Source organism: Xenopus laevis, chromosome 5S (genome assembly GCF_017654675.1).
Source record: "Xenopus laevis strain J_2021 chromosome 5S, Xenopus_laevis_v10.1, whole genome shotgun sequence".
Lineage (NCBI taxonomy): Eukaryota > Metazoa > Chordata > Amphibia > Anura > Pipidae > Xenopus > Xenopus laevis.
In genome coordinates, this window is record NC_054380.1 from 109,904,427 (window position 1) to 109,925,378 (window position 20,952).

Below are 20,952 nucleotides of genomic sequence, written 5' to 3' on the forward strand. Positions count from 1 at the left end.
GGCACGTACCTGCTCTGTCGCCTATCCCGTGTCCGGTCCCGTCTCTCCCAGACGGGCAAGTGTAACTTTTCCGATAATGCGCTTCTGCATGCTATTTCGCGCATGCGCGCTGGAGCGCAGTTTCGCGCGCACTGAGCCGGCGCTGTGGCCCGCCAGGTTGCCCAGGGCGTCTGGCCGGGTTGGCCCGGCTCTGCATACAGGTATTGGATCCATTATCTGGAAACCAGTTATCCAGAAAGCTCAGGATTATGGGAAGACCATCTCCTATAGACTCCATTTTACCAAATAATAAGATTTTTTTTTTAAAAAATGATTACATTTATCTCTGTGATAACAATATAGTACCTTGCTCCAAACAAGGATATAATTGATCCTTATTGGAAGCAAAACCAGTATATATCATATATTTTATTTAATTAATTTATTTAATGCTTAAATGATCTTCTAGTAGACTTAAATGAAGATCCAAATAACAGAACACATTCTGGATAACAGGTGCCTGTATAAGCCACAGTCGGAATTCACTTCAAAAGTCAGTCTGTGGTGACTGATCTGCTTGCAATATAATAGCATATCTTTAACTGCAGTATTAAAGTTCGATTTTTTCTGGTCGGACTTTTGAAGGGGAAAAGCACAATTTTTTGTAGAAAAAAAGGTGTTAAAAGTCAAAATAAAGAAATGCCGAGTTCATGTAAAAGTCAAAGGCAGATGTCCTTTTGATATCCTGATCTGCTCTGGATTTTGTTCAATGATTCAAAGATTTTGTGATTTCCAGGCTTTAAATCTGAAAAGGTTTCGTGCATCAAATCCGAAAAAGTCAGTTTTCGCCAAAAAATCCGAAAAATTTGTACGATTCAGATTTTTTTTTTAAAACTTTTATTGAGTTTTTTTCTAGGGAGAAAAAGTCCTTGCGGATTTGGTGGGAGTAGTTTTCAGAAAATTGTGAGAACTTTTCAGATTTTGATAAATAACCCCCAAATTGTATGTAAAATACTATAATTGAAATCCTATTTTAAAGCTTAAAACAAGCTTGTTTTTCAAGTCTAATCGTTGTTTTTTATGTTTCTGTTGTGTTTGCTCTGCAGTTCCTATTGCATTTAATTCCTCTTTGGAAAAATATTCTGTTATGTAATGACTAAAGTCTGGCACAGCAGAAAATGAACAGGCCCAGATGACGACATTGACTCAGACAACACTAATTATAAAGGTTAAAAATGGAACTTTATTGATTGCAACTGGAAAATCAAGTCATGTCATGGCCTGGTGTGTTTGAGACAGCACTGAATCCCAGGCATGCCACATACATTCATCCACAGGTAGAAATAGTACAACAAATGGTGGACCACTTGACTTCCTGGCATCACAGGAAGTCACGAGACTAGAAACAAGTTGGAAAAAGCTGAAATAAGAGCAGTTTGTTGTAATGAAGTGTTAATAAATACATAGTAGAGTATGCATTCATAAGATACAAACACAGAAAATGCTACCAATGTGACACTATTGCAGTAGGACCGGAGATACAAACAAATTTAAAAAGTTAGAAAATGTATTAACTGCAAATACAGAATTAATAGGCAGATTTAACACCTTAATAATGATTGACCACCTGCACAGGTATGGGACCTGGGGTTTTCTGGATAAGGGGGTCTTTCTGTAATTTGGGTCTCCATACAAAAAAATTTAGGGGGTTATTTATCAAAATCTGAATTTTTCTGTTTTTTTAAATAAAAAAGTCTTACCAAACTAGAATCCATGATTTGGCCCTTATTTATCAATAAAACAAAAATTGGATCGGGAAAAAACACAACTTTTTCGGATTGTCACACGAAAAACCCGAATTTTTCACACTTTTGTGGAAAAACAATCATCAAACCCCAAAAAACTCCTAACATTTCGTTAGGGTTGAAACATCTTCAAATCGTTAAGGCGACATCTGCCATTGACTTTTACATGCATTTGGCAGGTTTTCGATGGAGTATTTCCGGATTCGGACTTGGAGCATGTGGAGCATAATAAATCGCGAAAAAAATCAAGTCTTTTTTTACCGCAAGATTTTTTGGGTTTTCGCCGTCAAAACGGACGCCACGAAAAAATCGCCCCTTAATAAATAACCCCCTTAAACTCAAATAAATTAAAATAAATAGGATTGTTTTGCCTCCAATAAGAATTAATTGTATATTAGTTGGCATCAGGCACAAGGTACTGGTTTGTTATTACAGCGAAAAAGGAAATATTTTGTGATTATTTGATTAAAATGCACTCTATGGGAGATGACCTTCTTGTAATTTGGACTTTTTGGATAATGGCTTCCAGATAATGGATCCTACATCTGTTGTACAAATATCAAACAAAGATAAACACAAATATATATATATATATATATATATATATATATATATATATATATATATATATATATATATATATATATATATATAGATATATATATATATATATATGTAATTTTTTTTTTTAACAATAACGTTCAGTGTGTAACAGACTCAGCCTTTATAAACTTATGGGCAACACATTTTGGGGGTCATCTTTTCTTCAAGCTTTAAAGTTAATGAACTTCAATACCATAAGAATAATAACGTACATATGCAAAGGCAAATGACCAGCCTAAGGATTCTACTGAGCAATTTGACTTCAACCACAAAAATAGGTCTTTGCCACTAACACCTACAATCTCAATAACCTCCAACCTATCTTTCAGCTACCTTTCATTTCTTAACTTCCTGAGCGCCAAGTCTTTAACTGAAAAAAGCTATTCCTCTCTGACAATAACTTGCTGGACCCCCCTACAATCTGGATTTAGACAACAACACTCCACTGAAACTGCCCTAACCCTACTAACTAATGACTTTTTAATGAGTAAAGCCAACAACCACTTCTCACTACTAATACGGCTTGATCTCTCAGCTGCATTTGACACTGTGGATTACCCTCTCCTCCTCCAGTCCTTCCATTTGCTTGGCCTTTGCGACACAGTTCTTTTCTGGTTCCTTCAGTGTCTCTTACAATGAAGAATCATCTTCTCCCCTCCCTCTTTTTGTTGGGATTCCTCAAGGCTCTGTCTTTGACCCCTATTATTTTCTCTCTATACCTCCTCGCTTGGCAAACTAATCAACTCGTATGGTTTGCAATACCACCTCAATGCTGACAATACACAGATATATCTCTCCTCTCCTGTTCTCAACCTAGAGCTCTTAACTAGGGTCTGTAACTGCCTGTCTGCAATCTAGACTTAGATGTCACAACGCTATCTTAACTTCACCCTGTCTTTCCAGGCCCAGGGCCTTGGGGTTGTCTTAGATTCAACCCTGTCCTTCACTCCACATATCCAGTCACTTATTAAATCATGTCACTTTCACCTAAGGAACATATCCAAAATATGATCATTTATCACCCAACATGCCTCCAAAATTCCAATTCAATCTCTTATTCATTCTTATTCACTTATACACCTCACCAACCACTTCTCCTCTGCGATGCCACTTTGTCAATCCCTGCACTGGCTTCTGCTACCTTTCAGAATAAAATTCAAACTTATGACCCTGACATTCAAAGCACTTCATAACTCTGCCCCTCCCTTCATCTGAACTCATCTCTAGATACTCACCAAACCGCTTACTATGCTTCTCTATCTCTTATTACCACCTCACATGCTTGCATTCAAAACTTTGCAAGGGCAGCACCCCTCCTCTAGAATTCTCTTCCAAAGTCTGTCCGACTTTCTCCCTGCCTTTCTGCTTTCAAAAGATCTCTTAAAACACACTAATTTAGAGAAGCCTACCCTCGTTCTGTTTAGCTACCAAATGCAATGCCTTATGCTACACCTCTCACCTGCTTATCTCTGATCTTGCCCACACCTTGAGTCTCAACTCCTTCCCCTTTAAGATTGTAAACTCCCATGCACAGGACCTTCTTCACCTTTTGTACAGATTACTGGTAGCTATGCATGTAATACTGTATGTTTTATGTAAGTAATTCTGTATGTTCTTGGAATAAACACTTTTATTTTACAGCGCGGCATAATATGTTGGTGCTCTAAAAATATATGTTAATAATAATAATAATAAATAATAAGTATATTATTAAAGAGGTTAAGTCTTTGATTCCTAATGTTTCTCCTAGTTCTAAGGAGGTCATGGGTGCTCTTAGATATCATGTTACTAGAAGACCTTCATTGTTCTTTTAGGGAGGTATTGTTTGTTTTAACTTACTTTTATATATTACTCAAAGGAGAACTAAACCCCCATTAATCAAAACTCTCTTCCCCTTCCCTCCCTGCTTTCTCTCTCCATAGTACCTTACTTGAAAAAGTGTCCCTGGCATTAACGTTGACATATTCATGCAGAGTAGCTTAACGGAGCTCTTGGGCACCATCTTCAGTATCTTTGGGCCAATCTGGTATTCTTGCCTACTGCGCATGCACCGGAAACCCTCGAAGACTGCCAAAGGAAAAGAAGAGGATCCGAAGATACTGAAGATGGCGCCCAAGAGCTCCGCTGCGCTACTCTGCATGAATATGCAATGTTAATGCCAGGGACACTTTTTAACGTAAGGCACTATGGAGAGAGAAAGCAGGGAGGGGGTCAGTTACAACTCACAGTTACACTGGATATCAGACAGTAAAATATTCCATAATAAAGGCAGTCTGAATACCAGCCATTCGATATGCTGGGCCTGGGAGTAAAATGGCTTAAATGTATATGTACTGGATATTTTGTGGATACAAAAGCCTAGTACATGTTACCTAAATGGTTATTTAAGTAATCTGTTATCTGGAAACCCGTTATCCAGAAAGCTCTGAATTATGGAAAGGCTGTCTACCATATACTCCATTTTATTCAAATCCAAATTTTTAAAAATTATTTCCTTTTTTTCCTGTAATAATAAAGCAGTACCTTGTACTTGATCCCAACAAAGATATAATTAATCCTTATTGGAAGCAAAACCAGCGTATTGGGTTTATTTAATGTTTAAATGATTTACTAGAAGACTTGAGGTATGAAAAACCAAATTACAGAAAGAGCCGTTATCCAGAAACCCCCAGGTCCCATGCATTCTAGAAAACAGGTCCCATACTGTATAGACTTTAATTCAGTTGGTTCTTTCTTGTTATCCCATTCATAAAGCAGTTATGAGCAGTGATATCCAGTTTCGCTTCACCAAAAAATTTGTGAATTTCCTGTGAAATTTGCGAAACGCAAAAATTTGCATCAATTCTGACGCTCTTGTCAATTTTGATGCCGACGTTAAAGTCAATGGGTGTCGGAATAATGTTGACACACAGTGGTTTTGATGCAAGGAACTTTTCCTACACGCGTCCAAAAATTTTTTTGACACTGGTGAATTTTCGCTGCAGTTTCGCGAATTTATTCTCCTGCAGCGAAACGCGAAAATTTGCGGGGAATTCAATAGAGAATTGCTATTTCTTTAAATTTCAATTTATGTACTTTACCTCTTACTACTTATTCCCTTAGCAGTTGTTATCCTGGCTATTCTGAGAGAAGAATGTATAGCATTCATTACAATTAACTTCATCCTCAGGTAGATGGCAGATGCAATTTGAAATATTTTATTATAGAGTTTATTAGATACTTATACATGTTTTAATATGTATTTGTTATCATATCGTTTCATGACATAATACTGGTAATTTAGTATGGGATCACTTATCCACAAACTCGTTGTCCACATTACAGGACATCCATTTCCCTTATACTCAGTTTTAAATAAGTAATTCTGATTTTTAATTTTTTTTTTAATAAAACAGTACATTGTACTTGATATTAAGATACAATTAATCCATATTGGTATCAAAACAAGCCTATTGGGTTTAATTATTAAATTATTTTCAGCAGGTAAGTGATATAAATGGTGATATAAATGATGGATAGATCCCTTATCCAAAACCCCCCAGGATAACAGATCCTATACCTGTACATAACTGCTACTATACTATAGAGTAGAGGATCTGTCCTAAAAAGAAATGGACTGGATTCTATGCACAATTACACAGCAACAAAGTAGTAGTAGCAGTAGAAGTAGAAGTAGTAGAAAAGGAAAGTTAATAGCAGTAAATCATGTGTAACATTTCCTTAAATCAATTTAGTGTAAAGATAAATATGTTTGATATGTGGATTTTTACTCTTTGTGCTGGATATAATTACAGTATGTGATAATCAGTGCGGTACTGATAAAAAAGGCACTACCTTGTTTTATCACATCTTCCTATATATATTCCATGATACACAGACTTTATCAGCAGTAAATACCACTCCTGTATCTAAATATAGCCTCTGAAATAGTATCTTACAAGGAGAAACACAATTTTAAAGTTTTCTTTATCATAATAAACATATATGTTATGGAAATATTAACAGATGATTTTATATATATATATATATATATATATATATATATATATATATATATATATATATATATATATATATATATATATATATATATATATATAGCTATACCTACAGCAGCTCATTCTCCAGTTATTAAGGTACAGGTATGGGACCTGTTATCCAGAATGCTACGAACTTGGGGTTTTCTGGATAAGGGATCTTTCTGTAAAGTGGATCTCCATACCTTAAGTCTACTAAAAAATTATTTAAGACCAATTGAACTGTTTTGGTTCCAGTAAGGATGAATGATTATGATATTAGTTGGGATCAAGTACACGTGTAGTGTAGTTGTAGTGATTTATGGTAAAGGTTTGTTGATTTGATTCTAAAAATAGGTAAAATATAAACCATTCTAGGACTGCTGTTTTTTTTTTTAAAGGATAACTAGTTCTCCTTTAAGGAAGAAAAACTATATGAATCCCAGTTTTATGTAATCCTCAATCAAGCAAGTAAACTGAATATGATGTATTAACAGCAGTGTTCTATACTACTCATAACATTAATTCATGTCCAGTGTTCCAAGACCTGGTTGTGCAGTGATGAAAATCAGCATTTTATTAGAAACAAGAAATTGTCCAATACTGTTTTTTTTAATCTTGGCAAGTATTTATATCTCAGGTATGTCATTCTTTCTCAATAAATTCTGGGTAAACCAGAGACTGCACTGAACTAGAAAACTAATGAAAGTATTTTGAAATGTGTTTCAACCAGGGTTTACTTCATGCAGTATCCCTTTGCACAGCCATCTGCTCTGGGATTGTATCCAGCCAACCACACCTTGCAAACATTACTACAGATATAATTTGCCTCCCAACAGTCCCCTTTCGTCCAAAAAGCTTCCTATCGTGGCTGCAAATTGGCCAGTGGATAGAATGACTTCTTGCTTTCAGTTTATCTGCAGCCATCTAGAAAATCCCATATTTAAGGTATAACTGCCATTTCTGATCTGACATTTTTAAGGAACAACAATTGAAAAGTATAGAAATATCCCACTGAGACATCCATAAATGTCAAAAAACACTCAAATAACCTTATTTGAAATAATCGACATAAAAGCGAGGAGATTCGAGAGCCTGCTGAGGATTCATCCCAAATTCTATGTTTAAAATAGCCTGTCAAATGCATTAGTAAGTAAGTAGAAAATAACAACTGTAAGCACAGTAACTACAGTTCAACTACTCCTTTATACAGTCTGGAGAAGAATAGAGGAAACTGGAAATTTATATATATATATATTCATTCTAAGACTTTTAACTAGTCTAGTTAACTAGTTATACTAGTTATTATTTTTAGGGTTTTAAATTAATGCTTTGTTCTGCAGCTCTTTTGTTATATATAAATAAATACAAACAGTTTTCCGGATGCTAGATGACCCTAGAAAGCAGGCTATGGTTTAACTATGTCTTTGCATACCATTTATAATTTTGCCATAAAAATTTTTTTCCAGTATCACTTTAAGAAATAACAACAGAGCCTCAGAGAGAACAAGAATGAACTTGCTTTTTAGTTCCTGGGTGTCATTGAAATTAGTAACCAGAAACATTTTAATATTTAGGTTATAAAGAGGTAGAAATGTCTTAAATTAACAGGTCTATAACCTACTATAATTTCAATCCTAAATTGAATTTTCCATTCAAATGCTAAGATTTCTGGTTTTGAAACTGTCATCCAGCCCAGAATGTAAGATAAATACAAATAAGATTGTTATAGTCACATAAAGCTAACAGCCCGGGTAATATTTGCAAATTTATTGCACTCCCCCCCCCCCCCCCAAAGTATGTACAAATAAAACACTTGGGTAACTATTTCTAAGGGATTTTCCTTCTGGTGTGGCTCTATCTATCTGTACATGTACCTGAGGTTGCATGAATCCTCCCATCACACCAAAAGAACACTGTATCTGCAGTTGTAGCCATGGAGGGGATGAGGGGATGAAAGGGACGTTGGCCAGGTGCTAAACAGTTTGGATGGCCCTTTGACAAGTTGAAAAGTTTTTCCCTCGGTTCTGAAAACAATGCATGAAACCAATATTTTATATCAAAACAGCGTTTATTTGCCAAAAAATGGTTTGCCGACTTCCACTTCAAAATGTATTGACTATAACCCAATTCAAAGCCTACAATTTGGTTTAAAGAAATTCATCTTACACCCAGCTGTATTTTTCCAATATGCACTGAAATAAGTCTCAAATGTGCTAACAAGCGCTGATCCATTTAATTGTGGTTTTTGAAAAGGTTTAAATATGGGAAGCCCCAAAGCACAATGGAAAGGGGGTCACATGCTAAAGATTTTGAAGTGTTGTGATAGCAATAATATTGTAACTTTGGTGCAGAACAGAAAGCATTGCTTTCAGGTCCATGGGAGTTGCAGCCAACATTACCTACAACAAAATAATGACTTACCCAACAACCAAATTATGGACACAGACACGTACATGGTGGAGAATGGCCACAGCTGTTGTTTATTGATTATCATATCAATCAGAACAGTAAACATTGCTAATAATAATAATAATACCTGCTCATACAAATCTTCCCAGCCAGCCTCTGCAGCGGACCACCTTAAAGATTAATAATAAAAATAATCCGTAAACCCCACATATTTACCACATAGCTAGGGGCATACCTCCACACGACACTTTCTCTGCCATCAACAAGTTACAGCTGCGACAATATATATATATTTTTTTAAACATCTTTTAAACATCTTTTATTCAATAACAGGGCAGGCGAGATTTACAGAATGATCCTCTCCCTTCGGCCGCCGGTGAAGAATGAAGACCGTTTGGCATGTTTGTCTTTTTATAGCCGGCTTTCATGCCTTTTTGCAAAGACACACCTCCTTTTTTAGAAGCGACCAATCAGAAGACTGGGATTGAAATACTGACCAATCGGAAAACAGGTAAGCTCTTAATGGGGAAAAAACACGTCTAAATAAAACAATAACAAAAAAGAGCTATTACACTTCCATGTCTGGGAGAGTTAAGTCTCTTCCTGTTCATTCTTTTGCTAAATTCCTGTTATTAAGGTGCAGAATCAGCACTAAAGCATACAGAGAAGGGTAAGCCATAGCTCATAGGCTCAGTAATGTAACTAAACGCTACTGGGCCCAGGTGGAGGATGTGCACCCGGGCCCCCCGCTCCCCTCTAGACGCGCTATATAAAGTGTTTTGCTTACCTCCTGAGCTGCAATCTCCGGAAGGCCCCGAGGGGGAGCAGGAGGGAGTGGTGCACCCCCTGCTTCCCTGGTAGTTGAGAGCACTTACTGTTACAGACAAAATTTGGCATCAGGGCCGGAACTAGGGGTAGGCAGAAAAGGTGGCTGCCTAGGGGCGCAATAATAGAGGGGTGCTGGGAAGCTACCTCTAAAATTGTCTTCTGCCTACCCATAGCCAGGTTCGCACCCCTTACTCCGCACAGTCTAATACTCCTCCCCTCCGTCACATTCTCCTCCCCTCTGTCTCGTTCTCCTCCCTGCCCCTCCGTTGTGTTCCCCTCCATCGCTTTCTCCTTTGTCTGGCGTGCGGGGCGTTTGGTCAGTCAGGTTGCCTTGGGCGCCTAGTCGGCCTGGCCCGGCCCTGTTTGGCATACTCGGCTCCTTCCGCTTGTGCAGGAAAGCATCACCATCCATGATGTATCCATATGTTATTATAACTGATGGCCAAAGGTGTTCTGCATAATTGACAGCCATTAGAAGCAGAAGTTATTTGCATGTCTACTGAGTGCATGTAAATGTGAGAGCCAATCTTCCTATTTTAAACAGGAAGTTTTCTTCTACAGCAGGAGGGGTTGATGCATTCTTTCACAGTGTGCAATGTTGTCTCCCTGCCCAGCCTATAGACCAGCCAGATGCTCCACAGGGGAAACATAGGAAGATCAGATGGCTAGGCAATGAGGTGGCATGGGGAAGGTGGACATGTCCTGTACTGGCTTTGATTATGACATCCCTAAGTTTCATTGATATTGAACATTTTTGAAGGCTAATTATGTCATATAAAAATGTGAATAAGCCAACATGCAATACAGATATGAATGCATCTTGGTTAGGAAAGGCAAATGTCCATCTCAAGGTGGCCATACACGGGCAGATTAAAGCTGCTGATTTCAGTCCTTTAGACCAATTTGGCAATTTATCTGCCTGTGTATGGTGGCTTCCAACAAGTCTCCCTGATTTATCTCTGGCCAAAAACTGGCCAGATATTGAGGTCATTGTTCCGTCAGAGCCCATTTCCTTTGTTATAATCCGATCGTTTGACCCTAGGGCCGAACAATTGGCTTAACCTGATATCGCCCTGCTGTTGGTGGGCATATCGGGGAATGATCATCTCATTTGATGATCATCTTATCATGTATGGCCACCTTTATTCAGTGTATCTTCCAGCAACAGTAATGTACATTAGGCAGAACATAACCTCCTTACTTGCAAGGTAAAGCCACAGGAATCAGGCACTAGTCCCATGTCAAAATCTTGATAATTGCTGTTTATGAAAGAACAGGCATTGCCTTGGGGATCTACCACAGAAAAATAAACGGTGTCACTCCCAGTTTCATAAGGGTTTCCATGGGTATTATCTTTTGATGCTCTGAAAATGTAAACAAGGTAGACAATATAGTGCTTATATGGCAAGAACAGTAACTACAAAAATAGATTTTTAACTCCTTTAGATTATAAATTGTAGGGCTCTCTAGTTTCATTCTGTAAACCTTGTATATTCATTTATTGTAAGTTCGATTTATTTTATAATTCTATTATAATTTGCTGTGTAAGTTATTGTCTAACAGATAATGTTGAATTATTGTCATCCACAATTTATCAATCTGTAAAGCATTAGCCATACACACTCACAGAGCTGCATACTGTACGTCTAAAGCAATTATTTTCCTGTTAGTAAATTAAAATACCCACCAACACATTGTTTCATGGGAATACAAATCTCCTAACACCCTCATGTAGAACATAGTGTTTTCCATGGCCATGCCTCGAAAAGAATGGAGACATTTGTATAATATAAAAATATTAGGCTTGCATATGTAAAGATCTGGTTCCTAAGAAGATTAAAACAGAACTAACATAATAATAATAATAATAATAATAATAATAATAAGGAAAAGAGACAGCACTGCCCATTTGCATTGACTAAATGAGGTACAATCAATTATGAAGTAGCCCATTGCTATAGACATTAAATTTCCTTGACCCCCTGGTAAAAAAAACTTGTATTATCTGGTATCAGCCCCTGCCCCAGTGAAGCTTACAAACCAAGCTTCCTATCACTTACCCGTGGTATGGTCAACCTCAACTTAAGAGTCCTGCAGCGGGTCAGGTACCCATAGGTTACCCGCAAAACACTGCAGTACCCTGCAGGTTGTGGGTAGAAGTTCTGCGGGTTTGCGGGTCGCGGGTCGAGTCTTTTCAATAGCGATTTTTTCTTTTTAATGATGTCACTTCCGGTTTACAATGACAGCACTTCATCTTTTACTCTTTTTTTCTGATCACGTCTACTTCCGATGACATCACTTCCGGTTTACAATGACAGCACTTCCTGATTCTTGATGGTCAGCGGGTCGCGGGTCGGGTTTGCGGATAAGGTACTTGCGAGGAACGGTCGGGTAGTGGGTATGAATGCGGGTCGGGTTTCCGGTTTGAGTTGCGGATTGCAGGTTGTGGGTACGGGTCGGGTTCCAAAAAATGGACCCTTACAGGACTCTACCTCAACTTTCAAACTCCTTGTAAATAGTGCCCTGGCTGGAATTGAAACCAGGACCCCAGGTCTGCAAGGAAACCATATTAATTACAGTGCTACTAAAGGTGTAAAAAAGGAGTAAAAATAAAAAAGAGGCAAGTTGGTTAGACTAGAGAGAACTCTTGTGTACAATATAGTGTAGAATACTCCAGAAGGAGACTGTATGCATTATCTGACATATTGAAGCATGTGTATGAACCCACTGTGGATTACTTACCTAAATAGGCTAGGTGTGCACTGATAGGAAACCCTGACATTAGATGTTATAAATAGAAGTACAAGTAATTGTTGCCCCCCTAGTGAAAGAACTCTTAGGACTCCCAAAACCATTGGAAAGATGACCAGGTTTACAATTATATTTTTATTGCAAATTATTTACAACCCCAGTGGCCCCTGTATTTAATTTCCTCCCAGCTGTCAGGTCTGCTGCTTTTATTTATGTTGCTCTCACTGAACCTCACCCTTGGCTCTCCAGACCTTTCCCAGGGACATTTGTAGCCACAAAAGCATACAGCTTCTTTTTAGACATTTAAAATAATTCATCACTGTGTTATCTCCATACTTAATAGTAGGATTGTGTTTCCCAAACAGTTGCCTTAAAACAGCGTATACCTATTAATGATTTTTTAATGTTTGCCTGAGAGCAAAAATGCATTTATTCATTGTATGCTGGGTCAGAGTTGCTAGGTGGCACTGCAGTTCTAACCTCATTATTTTATAGGTATTGTACATAATAAAAAAAAAAGAAGTCCAAGCTAACAGAATGGAGAACCAGTTCCAAAGTCTGCCGCCTTTTATGGTGATGTGATTTTTGTGTTATTCCACTCCTGTGATGTGAGGTCCAACCCAGCCAGTAAACTTAAGTAAACACTTTTATCTAAAGTACACAAAGCTGTCTAACACACAGCTGGTACCAGAATGTACAGGGCAGTGAGCTGTGCTCATTAAGTCATTTTCTAAAGGGCAATTGTTAGATAAAATGTGTGTGTAATAATTCTTTTTCCGATATTCAGCATAAGGGCCATGGCACAATATTGCAACGAATCTCCATTGAATTACATTTTGATCACCACAAATAAAACTTGCAAGTTCTCATGGCAATCTGGCTAAAATGCGAAGGGAGGCAATTTCGGATGATCGCAAGTACTAAGTTATACTTGCGGCAATGTCTTTTTTGGGAGATTTGTTGCCCTTGGTAGTGAAGATTTATCTAAGGATGAGAATTCTCTCCGTGTCACCCTAAAATAACACAGAATTTCACACTTTGACTTAAGTTGGGTATTGTTTTACTGGAATATTTATTAAAAATAAAAATAAATTATCGGTGATATAACAATATTGTAAGTTACTTTAAAGGGGTTGTTCACTTCCAAACACTTTTTAATCGGTTCAGTTGTTTTTAGATTGTTCACCATAAACAAAGACTTTTTTCAATTGCTTTCCATCTTTTATTTTTTTACCGTTTTCCCCAAAAGTGTCTGTGGGTTCAGTCTGGCAGCTCAGTGATCCAGGAGCATCGGAACTGTTACAATGTGCTTCATTTAATCTATACAATTAGTTTATACATTTCTTAGCAGTATCTGTGGAATACTAGCAACTATTGTATCAATTCTAACAGCTCATGTTTCTGCTCAGCAGGGACAACGATAAGAAATGTGCAGATAATGAGTGTTATTGTGGGCCATATCTGAAATGCACCAAACAGCAGGGTAAAGGTGGCCATACACGGGCCGATAAAAGCTGCCAACAGACCAAGTCGGCAGCTTAGTGGCCCGTGTATGGGGCTCCCCGACGGCTTTCCCGATCGAGATCTGGCCGAAAGTCGGCCAGATCTCAATCGCATGGGAAAAAAATCTCGTCTGATCGCGGCCGCATCTGTTCGTTGATGCGGTCCCGCTATCCGACCCCCATTCCCATTCGTTAGGATCTGATCGTTGGGCCCTAGGGCCCACGATCGGATCAGCCCCATATTGCCCACCTCAAGGTGGGCATATCAGAGAGAGATCCGCTCGTTTGCCGACATCGCCAAACAAGCAGATCATTCAGTGTAGGGCCACCTTAAATCAGGGTTATGGCCATGATATTATGCTATCAAATGTATTACTGTAAGAGCAGAGACACACGCTACTATTTCGGGAGATTAGTCGCCCAGCAACAAATCGATTCTTCTTCGGACAACTAATCTCCCCAAACTGCTTTCCTGTCGGCTATAATGTAAATCACTAGTGGGAAGGCACTAATAACGCTTCATTTTCTGAAGTTGCCCGAAGTTGCCTCACGAGGAAACTTCGGGCGACTTCGGAAAGCCAAAGCATTCAGAGTGCTATCCTGCTGGCCATTTACATTCTAGCCAGTGGGAAGGCAGTTCGGAGAGATTAGTTGCCTGAAGAAGAATCAATTTGTTGCTGGACAACTGGGCAACTATAGCAGCGTGTCTCTGACCTTATACAGGGAATGTGTAAATTACTGTATTGTACAACATATATTTGTGCTTATTTACACTTAATAGAGATAAGCATTTCTACACTTAAAAAAAAAAGGAGTGCTTGTGTGTGAAACCTTTCTTTGTATTCTACATTATCTATATTTAGATTTTCTAACTTTTACAATAGATATCTGGAAGATTCCTAGCCAGACATCAGATGGCCAGAGAAACATTTTAGCCCCATACAGATGTCAATAAGCTGCCAACTCACTCTGGAGACTCACAGATTATTGCCTTGTTTCTCATCCTTATCTTCAGTTCCACTTAAAGACCTCCTATATATATTATTTTACATAAAAACAATAAAGGAATAGACTCTTTATCTCTGGATAGTCCTACAGTAATTCAAGATGTAAAGGGGGATTCATAATAAATAATAATACAGGTATGTGACCCGTTATCCAGAATGCTCGGGACCTGGAACTTTCCAGAAAATGGATCTTTCTGTAATTGGGATCTTCATACCTTAACTGTAGTAGAAAATCATTTAAACATTAAATAAACCCAATAGGCTGGTTTTGCTTGCAATAAGGATTCATTATATCTTAGTTTGGATCAAGTACAAGGTACTCTTTTATTATTACAGAAAAAAGGAAATCAATTTTTAAAAATTGGATCATTTGGATAAAATGGAGTCTATGGGAGATGGCCTGAGCGTTCTGGATAATGGGTTTCCGGATAATGGATCCCATAACAATGAGTATTTATACTGTATAGCACTTTTCTGCCAATGAGAATTGAAAGCACTGATCAATATGTGTATATATTAACATAATTATAAGGAATATATTATTTAAAAGCAACTGTAAAAAAGGAAACACCTTTTAATATAATTCCAGTGAGAACGCCTCTCTTGGTGCAGTAAAGCCAAAGGCCTTAGTCCTAGCAGTTTGGTAGATTAATAAAGCTTATTACTGGATTGTCAATAAGAGGAAAAGAAGGAGTCTGGCCATTCTGGAAGTTCAAATGAAAGCTTTCCAGCATATTTAGAGCCATAAAAACTATGAGTCCTTGACATTTGGAGGTAACTCCAAAAACTTTAATTCCCTGGGGAGAAAACTATGGTTCCAGTTTGGTTCAAGTATTATGTACTGAAAATTATTCTTTATTATTATTATAAATGCAAAAATAAGTGCTCATCCTTAGTCCTGCAGCACACAGGGATATTCACATGGGTCTTGCTCTTCCTGCTAAAAATACAGATAAAATGCCCATAATCACATCCCTGCTGATGAAAGATGACAACACTGAATATCATTGTGAAATATACATACAATTGTAGGACCAGATTAGAATCACATGGAAATTACAAATTCTGATATTTTCATTAGATCCCACTGACAACAATGTAGACATTGACTTTCAGCTGCAATCCACTGCTACAGTGATACTACTACTGCTACACATGCGAAAAGGAAGCAGAAAAATAATGGGATACAATTATAGAACCACAATTATACCATGAGATAGGATCAATAGCTGCCTGTTGAGCAGTTTGGGTTAACACATTAATATTGTGCACTTTAGTCACAAGGGTGAACAAACATTCTTCATACTTTGGGTACATGTCTCCAAAAGAAGAATGTAGTTTATTTTTAGTAGCAAAAACCACTAGTGCAGCCTGGATATACAGTATACTGCGGAATGTAATGCAATTTAGGAAAGAGGAAATGTATGTTCTGTGACATGGAAAAGCCCAGCTAAGAAAGAACGTTAAAGTTTGGCTGCCTGTGTTTTCCTGACTCCTTAAAGGAGACATATAGGATAAATGAAAAACACCCTAATTTTGTAGGCAGTTATAAGTAATATATGGTGTTGCTTTTGTAATGTACTAGTCAAACAGGAACCTTTCAGAAGATGGTGGGTACACTCAGACGCACTAGGGCTTCCAGTGTTCACCAACGCCCTTTTGGGGCCCGGGCTTTCTGCTGCGGAACCACAGAGAAAATGTGCATTTTAGGTAACAAGTCCGCAAGGATAAGGAAAAAAGCGTAGTTGAAGGTCAGGCAAAAGGATCAAGACAGGCGGCAGAAATCAAAGTGAAAAGTCAGGTAGGAGTCAAAAACCAGGAATTCAAACAGAATATAAACGCTTCAGCAGGATCAGTAAACTGAAGCCAGCTTGGGCACTGTCGAAATGGAGGACTGAGCAGTTAAAGAGGACTTGGCACCAAAAATTCATATTCGGCGCCAAATCATGACGTCACGATGCTCGGCATCACAATGTGAGCGTCATGACGCTCAGGGGCCCATTTACTTAGCTCGAGTGAAGGAATAGAAGAAAAAAAAACGTAGAATTTCAACTTCGACCATCGAATAGGCTACTTCGACCTTCGACTACGACTTTGAATCGATCGATTCAAAGTAAAAATCGTTCGACTGTTCGACTAGTCTAAGTACTGTTTAAAAAATACTTCGACCCCCTAGTTCGCCACCTAAAACCTACCAAGGCCAATGTTAGCCTATGGGGAAAGTCCCCATAGGCTTCCTAACAATTTTCTGATCGAAGGGAAATCCTTCGATCGATGGATTAAAATCCTTCAAATCGTTCGATTCGAAGGATTTATTCGTTCGATCGAACGATTATTCCTTCGATCGTTCGATCGTAGGAATAACGCTAAATCCTTCGACTTCGATATTGGAAGTCGAAGGATTTACATTCGGCAGTCGAATATCGAGAGTTAATTAACCCTCGATATTCGACCCTATGTAAATCTGCCCCTCAGTGTCAAGCACTAGCGTCACTTAGCCCCTGAACCCGGAAGTGCGTGCCTGCGCACCCGGAGGCGAGGAGACACGAGACCGGGAGGTAAGGGATGAGAAAAATCTCCTGGCGCGTTTTTAGCTTTTACAAGGTGTTAAAAATTTATATTATCTTTAAAAATAGCCCCTTTCTTGGAGCTCCCTATAGATGTTCTCTGGTCCCTGTCTGTGTTTAAAATGAGGGATGGGCGTGTCCTAATGGTCCCTGCCAGAAGCACAGTCGGAGGGGGACAGCCAATCACAGCCCTGCAGTCACACAAGCACATTCAGGCTTCAGTTCTCTATCAGGTCCTGCTAGCTGCTGATTGGTTCCTGTCCTACAGTGCAATGAGCTGAGAGCCACCGGCTCCCCTGCACAGCCTGGGAATTCAGGGAGCAGGAAGTGAAAGAGAAGAGAGGGATTATTAGGGTTTTTGAAGAAATATCCAATTAATCAGCCTGAAACACTACTTTTTTATGCACAATTCTGTTATATCTAACTAAGTATAATGCACTGGTATGTTCTTATTTTTTACACAATATGTCTCCTTTAAAATCATGCAATGTAAGTTAGGGGTAAGAATGAAGCTAACATAAGAGCATGCTATCAATATACTATCCCATACTGAGAAACAATAGCACACACATGTGAAGGCTAGACTTCCAAAGTTCACAATCTTCTTTATATCACACTGGTCTCATGCACAGCCCCCTTACATTACTAACACCAGTGAAGCAAAACGGATACTTGCTCATCCAATGTTGTGATGATAATAAAGAGATTCCGTATTTAGCAGGTGTGTTCCTCTGATACTTAACTTAAGGTGGCCATACACGGGCCGATAAAAGCTGCCGACAGACCGTGTCGGCAGCTTATTGGCCCGTGTATGGGGGCCCCCGACGGGCTTCCCCGATCGAGATCTGGCCGAAAGTCGGCCAGATCTCGATCGGATGGGATTAAAAATCCCGTCGGATCGCGGCCGCATCTGTTAGTTGATGCGGTCCCGCGATCCGACCGCCCGTTTGGCGAACGCTAGGATCCGATCGTTGGGCCCTAGGGCCCACGTTCGGATCAGCCCGATATTGCCCACCTCAAGGTGGGCATATCGGAGGGAGATCCGCTCGTTTGGCGACATCGCCAAACGAGCGGATCTATCCGTGTATGGCCACCTTTACTGCAGCAACACAATTACATGTACAAAATAAAATGATACTGTGACTCATGTTATTTGTAATAAAAGCAAAACTTGAAAATGTTCAGTGAATTCCTGTTTAGTATTTGGGTGCTAATAATCACATTCATATTATTTGTGATGTAACTTTCTCAAGGCAGGTATAATGCTGGGAGCTGGGAATGAAGTGGTTCATGTGGCTCCAGGGGTGGGTGTGGTGCAAATAAAGGAACGAATACTGCTGGCATGAGAACCATACTGTATATTTTATCCATTCACAGGACTTGAAGGGCTTCCAAAGAAAAAAACAATATATTAGTGGTTGAATGTGTTATGTCTGGTAACTGCCAAACAAAAGCTTTTTGTAGTCCATGCTTTGATGTTTTATTTCAAGCAGATATGGGGCATATGTGCCATGAGGAAGGGTGAGAACAGTGGGGCTCATTTATCAGCACTGGGAAAATTTGCCCTTGGGCTGTTACCTATAGCAACCAATCAGTTATTAGCTTTTTAAAGCCAGCTGCAAGAAGAACAATGAATGCAGCAATCTGATTGGTTGCTATAGTTAACAGCCCATGGGCAAATTTGCCCAGTGTTGATAAATGAGCCCCAGCATCTCCAGTTGCATTTTGCCTGTTGACGTAACTAAGCAGTTATATTGAAAGGGGCTCATTTATAAACACTGGACACATTCGCACCTGGGCAGTAACCCATAGCAACCAATTAGCGGTTTGCTTTTTTCAGCCACCTGCAGGTTGACCAATGAAAGCAAACCTTTGATTGGTTGCTATGGGTTACTGCCCAAGTAACCTGCCTGCTAGAGTCCTGCAGCGGGTCGGGTACCTGCGGGATACCCGCAAAAACCTGCGATACCCTGCGGGTTGAAGTTCCGGGTGCGGGTTTAGATGCGTGTCGGCGGATCTGCGGGTTTGCTGGTTTCCGATTTACAATGACAGGACTTCCTGTTTTACCCCTTTTTTCCCGACCACGCCTACTTCCGATGATGTCACTTCCGGTTTACAATGACAGCACTTCCTGATTCCTGATGGTCAGCGGGTCGTGGATAAGGTACTTGTGGGTCAGGTCGAGTAGAGGGTCCAAGCGGGTTGCAGGTCTGGGTTGCGGATTGCAGGTTGCAAGTACGGGTCGGGTACGGGTTCCAAAAAATGTACTCTTCTGCCTGCCATGCCATACCTATCTGCTCATTTGCCTCTCCCTAAAATACTATGAACAAGAACTTATTTCTTATTTGATTGAGAAATAATTTTTCAACAAGATTCATAATACAGGTATGGGATCCATTATCTGAAAACCTATCATCCAGAAAGCTCTGCATTACGGGAAGGCCATCCCTCAAAGATATTTAATTAAATAATTTTAGATTTGATTTTCTTTTTCTCTATAATAATAAAACAGTGTCTTGTACTTGATCCCAACTAAAATATAATTAATCCTTAACAGAGGCAAAACATTGGGTTTTTTAAATTAATAAATGATTTGTTGGTAGATCCAAATTACAGATCCCTTATCCAGAAAACCCCACTCTGGATAACAATTCTCATACCTGTTATTAATATAACAACAACATATTATTAGTTTGTATCCATCTGGGAATATGTCAGCACTGAACTAGAAGAAGGCCATAGCACCTGGCACAGACAAACAAACCACCTCCTCTGCCCATTGATCTTTTCTTCAGCTTTTTGTTGTCATATCATTTTGATCAAGAAATCAAAAGTAAAAAGATTATAGTTGCCCACTCATCAAAGCAATAGTGAGTAGGATTCATTTTAATGGTTACCAACATATTATTACAAAGCAACCTTTCCGGACTGTGTTGTCCCTTGTCCGGCACAAAATTATACTTCAAACTTTCATTTAGGTTGTCAAGGCACACTCTGTCTCACTGGAGGTGTGGTGTAAACTATTAACACCATGTTTTAGTGCTGTGTGTCATGATATCATGAAGATATCTATGATCAGCAAATTCAGGCTAGCACATATAAGTATATCCTTTGGTGTAAAGGGCCCTCTCCTTTAAATACTGATGCAAGTTACATGTTTTCAAAGTACAGGTATAGGGCCCGTTATCCAGAATGCTCGGAACCTGGGGATTTCTGGATAAGGAATCTTTCCGTAATTTGGATCTTCATACTTGTCTACTAGAAAATCATTTACACATTAAATAAACCCAAGAGGCTGGTTTTGCTTCCAGTAAGGATTAATTATAACTGTCAAGCACTATATAAATAAATGATGATCATAACTTAGCTTGGATCAAATACAAGCTACTGTTTTATTATTACAGAGAAAAAGAAAATCATTTTTAAAAATTTAAATTGTTTGGGTAAAATGGAGTCTATGGGAGGCAACCTTTCTGTAATTC

The 20,952-nt window shown here is 38.8% G+C and overlaps 1 pseudogene; it reads right to left on the reverse strand.

Moving 5' to 3' along the window:
- Positions 1–7,095: 7,095 nt before the first annotated feature.
- On the reverse strand, positions 7,096–11,401 carry LOC108717465 (annotated as a pseudogene).
- Positions 11,402–20,952: the final 9,551 nt, after the last annotated feature.